Raw genomic sequence first — 6,988 nt, 5'->3', positions numbered from 1 at the left:
GGTCAAACATGAGATGGCAAGATTGAACATCGACATCTTGGGAATCAGCGAACTAAAATTGACAAGCATGGGCAAATTTAATTCAGGTGACCATCATATCTACTACTGTGGGCAAGAATCCCTTAGAAGAAATAAAGTAGCACTCATAGTCAACAAAAGGGTGGGAAAAGCCATACTGGGGTATAATCTCAAAAACAATAGAATGATCTCAGTACGAATCCAAGGCAAACCATTCAACATCACAGTAATTCAAGTCTATGCCCTAACCACTGAGGCCGAAGAAGCTGAGGTTGATCGGTTCTATGAAGACCTACAACACCTTCTAGAACTAACACCAAAAAAAGATGTCCTCTTCATCATAGGGGATTGGAATGCTAAAGTAGGAAGTCAGGAAATCACCGGGATAACAGGCAGGCATGGCCTTGGTGTACAAAATGAAGCAGGACAAAAGCTAATAGAGTTTTGCCAAGAGAACACGCTGATCATAGCAAACACTCTTTTCCAACAGCACAAGAGGTGACTCTACACATGGACATCACCAGATGGTCAATATCGAAATCAGATTGATTATGTCCTTTGCAGCCAAAGATGGAGAAGCTCTATACAGTCAGTAAAAGCAAGACCTGGAGCTGACTGTGGCTCAGATCATGAACTTCTTGTTGCAAAATTTCGGCTTAAATTGAAGAACGTCGGGAAAACCACTAAACCATTCAGGTATGACCTAAATCATATCCTTTATGAATATGCAGTGGAGGTGAGGAATAGATTTAAGGGATGAGACCTGATAGACAGCGTGCTGGAGGAACTATGGATGGAGGTCCGTAACATTGTTGAGGTGGCAGCAACTCAATCCATCCCAAAGAAAAAGAAATGCAAGAAAGAAAAGTGGCTGTCTGATGAGGCTTTACAAGTAGCTGAGGAAAGAAGGGAAGTGAAAAGCAAGGGAGAAAGGGGAAGATATATCCAACTGAATGCAGAGTTCCAGAGAATAACAAGGAGAGACAAGAAGGCCTTTTTAAATGAACAATGCAAAGAAATTGAAGAAAACAGCAGAATGGGAAAGACTAGAGATCTCTCAAAGAAAATCGGAGATCTCAAGGGAACGTTTTGTGCAAAGACGGGCATGATAAAGGACAAAGAAGGCAGGGACCTAACAGAAGCAAATGAGATTAAGAAGAGGTGGAAAGAATACACAGAAGAACTATACAGGAAAGATCTGAATTTCCCTGATAGACATAGTGTGGTCACTGAACTTGAGGAGGACATCCTCAAGAGTGAAGTCAGGGGGCCTTAGGAAGCATTACTAACAACAAAGCTAGCAGAGATGACAGTATTACAGCTGAGCTATTTAAAATCCTAAAAGATGATGCTGTAAAGTGCTGCATTCAATATGCCAACAAATTTGGAACACCCAACAGTGGCCACAAGACTGGAAAAGGTCAGTTTACATTCCAATTCCAAAGAAGGGCAACGCCAAAGAGTGTTCAAACTACCGCACAATTGCACTCATTTCACATGCCAGCAAGGTTATGCTCAAAATCCTACAAACTAGGCTTTAGCAGTATGCGAACCGAGAACTACCAGAAGTACAAGCTGGGTTTCGAAGAGGCAGAGGAACGAGAGATCAAATCACCAACTTTCGCTGGATCATGGAGAAAGCAAGAGAATTCCAGAAAAACGTCTATTTCTGCTTCATTGACTACGCTAAAGCCTTTGATTGTGTGGATCACAACAAACTCTGGCAAATTCTGAAAGTGAAGGGAGTCCCAGACCACCTTACCTGTCTCCTGAGAAACCTGTACGAGGGTCAAGAAGCAACAGTAAGAACCAGACATGGAACAACCGATTGGTTCCAAATTGGGAAAGGAGTACGACAAGGCTGCATATTGTCACCCTGCTTATTTAATTTATATGCAGAGTACATCATGAGAAACGCCGAGTTGGATGAATCACAGGTTGGAATTAAGATTGCCAGGAGAATTATCAACAACCTCAGATATGCAGACAATACCACCCTAATGGCAGAAAGCAAAGAGGATCGAAAGAGCCTCTTGTTGAGGGTGAAAGAGGAGAGTGCAAAAGCTGGTTTGAAACTCAACATTAAAAAAATGAAGATCATGGCATCTGGCCCCATCACTTCCTGCCATATGGAAGGGGAAGAAATGGAAGCAGTGACAGATTTTATTTTCTTGGGCTCCAAGATCACCGCAGACAGTGACTGTAGCCATGAAATTAAAAGACGCTAGCTCCTTAGGAGGAAAGCTATGGCAAACCGAGACAGCATAGTAAGAAGTGGAGACATCACCTTGCTGACAAAGGTCTGTCTAATCAAAGCTACAGTTTTCCCAGTAGTAACATATGGCTGTGACAGCTGGACTATAAGGAAGGCTGAGCACTGAAGAATTGATGCTTTCAAACTGTGGTGCTGGAGAAGACTCTTACGAGTGCCCTGGACTGCAAGGAGGTCAAATCAGTCCATCCTAAAGGAAATCAACCCTGACTGCTCATTGGAAGGACAGATCCTGAAGCTGAAGCTCCAATATTTTGGCCACCTAATGTGAAGAGAAAACTCTCTGGAAAAGACCCTGATGCTGGGAAAGACTGAGGGCCAAAGGAGAAGGTGACAGCACAGGATGAGATGGCTAGATAGCATCACTGATGCAATGAATATGGACTTGAGCACCTTCCGGGAGAGAGCGCAGGAAAGGAAGGCTTGGCATGCTATATGGGGTGACGAAGAGTCGGACATGACTGAACAACTGAACAACAACAACAGTATGTGTATCTACTTTGGATGAAGCTTGAACAGAAGCAAGATGCTTTGAAAAGATGCAGGCTCCTTTCTGAAGTTTACTGCAGCTTCCAAAATACAGTTGGAAGCAAAGTGGGCTGCTCCCAAGTCTTCAGGTATGTTTTGGAGATTTGGAAGGTTGCTTTTGTTTCTGTTAGCCAAGGAAATGTTACAAGTTATTGAATGTGAAGCTCCCTCAAGCTCTTGAGAAAGGGAAATGCCAGGCCATGGGGATAGGGGGAAGGAGGTCTAGTTTTCTGTTCGACAGCCTTCATTTCCTACCAGAGCCTGATTACAGCTGGGCCCTCTCGAATCACAGTGGTTTGGGAGTAGGAATGTATCAGCATTTCATTTCCGCTCACAAATCATGTGAACGTGTCCCATTCACAATTTCAAACATGAACAAGATTGGTCTTCTTGAGAAATGTTCCCAATTCCCACTTCATAATGATGTTTGAAAGCTGTGGTACTATATGCACATTGTCATGCTTTCATCAACTGAGGTGAGAATGTGGGCTTTTGAAACATACATAGACAAATGCACACTTTTCCCTATCAAAATGTGCAGGTTTCTCATTCAAATTGTGCACTATTCTAATTCAAAACATACAAAATACAGGTAAACTCCAAAGATGATAGGGAGACAAAATAAGTTTCATAGCGTTTCTCGGAGAATTTTCATGTGCTCAAAAATGGCTGCTTCTCCCATCCCTATTTGGTAGGGAGGTTGAGGTAATTGTTTGTAATGAGCAACTATTTCTAGTCTATATCTGTCTCCTTACTAGTTCTCTGTTCCAGGAAAAGGAATAAAGCTGAAAGAGGTTGATGGAGTTCTTGTTGGTGTTTGGTTGTCGGTTTTTTTTTTTTTTTTTGTGAAACTGTATCCTTATCCAGACCAATGATTTCAAATTTCCAGTAAATGTAGAGAATTTGTAGAGAGCAGCTCTACTTACAGATTTTGATGTTATTAGTTCTTCCGCATGCCTCACCTGGCATAACAAAACATACATTGTGAACTGCACTGGGGATGATCCCCTTCCTGTTCCTCATGAGTGGCATCAGCCAGGGGACCTCATCATTGGGTGGATTGATTCTCAAATAATTCTGCTGATTCATACATCCCTTTCCTTAAGAATCCAATAGAGATCTCCCTTCAATAGATGTTGCTGCATAAAATAATGTGATGCCCCCATCCCCAAGGTTAGGCACATCTAGACTTCCAAGGGAAGCTCTGTAATTTTCTGAGTCAGGAATTCTGAATCATTAATCCTCCATAGGCAATTCATGCCGAGTGTCTCTAGAAACTGAATCTCCCCAACATCCCCAAGATTTTTTGGTTGATTTTGATTAGTGTCCAATAAAGATGGGCTCCAGCTGGCAAAGGTGTGTGTGTGGGGGGGTCACTACTGGGGACAGATTGGAAAAGTGTAGGCAAACTTAGTACCATGGGAAGGATTAATCACTTTTCCTGTATTTGTACAGGAAGAGAAATATGCATATTACAAAAAAAAGTTCTTTACAGCTTTTAAATGAAATATAAATACCATAAAATGTGTTAAATGCCATTTAAAACTGACATCAACTGTGAAACCAAGCAACGTTTGTTTGTTTGTTTGTTTATTTATTTATTTATTGCATTTATTTATTGCATTTATATCCTGCCATTTTTTTCCCCTTGCAAGGATCCCAAGGCGGCTTACATCCTCCTCTTCCTCATCTCCATTTTATCCTCGCAACAACTACCCTGTGAGGTAGGTTGGGCTGAGAGTCTATGACTGGCCCAAAGACACCCACTGAGCTTCCATGGCCAAGTGGGATCTAGAACCCGGATCTCCCGAATCCCAGTCCAGCACTCTCACCACTACACCACGCTAGCTCTATTAGAACTTTATTTTAAATAAATAATATGTATAAATTTATTTATTTATTTATTTATTTCTATACTGCCCAATAGCCGAAGCTCTCTGGGCGGTTCACAAAAATTAAAACCAAACAACACACAATAAAACAATTTAAAATATATAGAACATTAAAACCACAATATAACAATACAACCACAATAAAACCTAGCAGCAGTGCAGGAGTTTAAAATACAGATTTAAAACAGCAAAGATAAAAATTTAGAAAGCTAAAATGCTAAAATGCCTGGGAAAATAAAAAGGTCTTCACCTGGCGCCGAAAGGAATACAATGTAGGCGCCCGGCGAACCTCACTAGGGAGGTCATTCCAGAGCTGGGGTGCCACAGCAGAAAAAGCCCTCCTCCTAGTAGCCACCCGCCTCACTTCCTTTGGCAGGGGCTCACGGAGAAGGGCCGCTGACGATGATCTTAAGGTCAGGGCAGGCACATATATAAAGAGTAGCACTGTTAAAATTCCTTTTGATATGTCAGCCTCAACATCTTGAAGCAGCAGTCAGAGATCAGAAAGGGAAATGACCTTGATGTCAAAGGAAGTCATGGGAATTAAGTTCCATTCACACATGAATTTGCCTTGAAATGTGACATTTTACTTGTTTGTATGCATGTTTGTTTATTTCAGACATGGATGACTGTTTCAAATGCCCAGAAGAACAATATCCAAGCAGGAACCAAGACGGATGCATTCCCAAGAAAATCAGCTTTCTGTCTTTTGAAGAACCTTTGGGGATTAGTTTAGCTTCACTTGCTATTCTCTTTTCACTGTTAACCTCTTTGGTGCTTGGAATTTTTATCAGGCACAAACATACCCCCATAGTCAAAGCCAACAACAGGAACCTCACCTACACGCTCCTTGTCTCCCTCCTGCTCTGCTTCCTCTCCCCTTTGCTGTTTATTGGGGAGCCCAGGAAGCTGACCTGCTTTCTACAGCAGTCTGCTTTTGGCATCCTCTTCTCCATGGCTGTGGCTTCTGTGTTGGCCAAAACCATCACTGTGGTTCTTGCTTTCATGGCCACCAAACCAGGGTCCAGCATGCGGAAGTGGGTGGGGAAAAGAACAGCCAGCTCCATTGTCATTTCCTGCTCTCTCATTCAAGCAGGCATTTGTGCTGTGTGGCTAGGAACCTCTCCCCCTTTCCCCGATTTGGACACACAGACCTTGGCTGAAGAGATCATAGCAGAATGTAATGGAGGATCTGTCATCATGTTTTATGTTGTTCTGGGCTACATGGGATTTCTGGCTGTCATCAGCTTCGCTGTGGCTTTCCTTGCCCGCAAGTTGCCAGGCAGTTTTAATGAAGCCAAGTTCATCACCTTTAGTATGCTGGTATTTTGAAGTGTTTGGTTGTCCTTTGTTCCATCCTACCTGAGCACCAAAGGGAAATCCATGGTAGCTGTAGAGATCTTCTCTATTTTAGCTTCTAGTGTGGGGTTATTGAGTTGCATCTTTTCTCCCAAATGTTACATTATTCTGCTGAGGCCTGAACTGAACATTAGAAGCCAGCTAATAAAGCGAAATAATTAGTGAATTGATCTATCCAGCAATACATTTTTCTTCTATGGTGTCTATGAAATGGAGAGAGTGGGTTGGATTCATATTTCCGTAGAATAGACTGTTTCACATCAATGGGGTTTCGTATAGTCATGATGAATTTAAATACTATTGCTTTCAAATCCAGTTCCCCACTTATCAGGGAGCTGCCATTGTGAGTGCACACAGGTCCTGTGGCAGGAAAGGAAGGGAGCTGGTTAGTGCTTAGGCAGCAGTGCCCACAGCACCTCCCCTAGCATGAGCACCAAGACAATCCAAAGGCCAGTTGTCTCTACTAGCCTGAGTATTGTGACTTCACTGGAAGGAAAACAATGCCACAGCTCAGTGGGAAGGGGCTGCTGGGAGAAGAGGGAGCAGCCGAGGTGAAAAAGTGGCTGAGAAAGAGACTCGTGGTTCCTGCCTGGACCAGCGCCAAGCAGCCCAGTGAAAGCAGTGGGAAGAAGGTTGGAGCTGGTCATGGAGGGCATGTGGGGGTGTCCTTTCTTGGGTGAGGGGAGACAAATGGGGAATTGGAGGCATGAAGGAGAGAGAGCAGCAACCTCTTGGGCCTGGGTATGGTTGGTGGCCATGTGTGTGTGTGGGGAGTCCCCGATGGCTTGAACTGAGGCACAAAGAGAACTTCAGCAGCCAAAATTGCCCTCCTCATTTCCCAATGCCAGCAAGGCTGGGGGCAGGTGGAGTATGCTGCTCCTCCCGCCCAGCAAACCTTTGTCAGGGGGATGCATGTATC

The 6,988-nt window shown here is 43.3% G+C and overlaps 1 pseudogene; it reads left to right on the top strand.

The window, feature by feature from the left end:
• The first annotated feature begins 2,828 nt into the window (after window positions 1–2,828).
• LOC146342921 (vomeronasal type-2 receptor 26-like) lies at window positions 2,829–6,231 on the top strand (annotated as a pseudogene).
• Window positions 6,232–6,988: the final 757 nt, after the last annotated feature.

This window comes from Heloderma suspectum, chromosome 6, assembly GCF_057233095.1.
Source record: "Heloderma suspectum isolate Gila_16-S chromosome 6, 16-S_ref, whole genome shotgun sequence".
NCBI classification, from domain to species: Eukaryota; Metazoa; Chordata; class Lepidosauria; order Squamata; family Helodermatidae; genus Heloderma; species Heloderma suspectum.
Note: the sequence above shows the minus strand (reverse complement) of the source record. Positions and strands in the feature narration are given on the sequence as shown.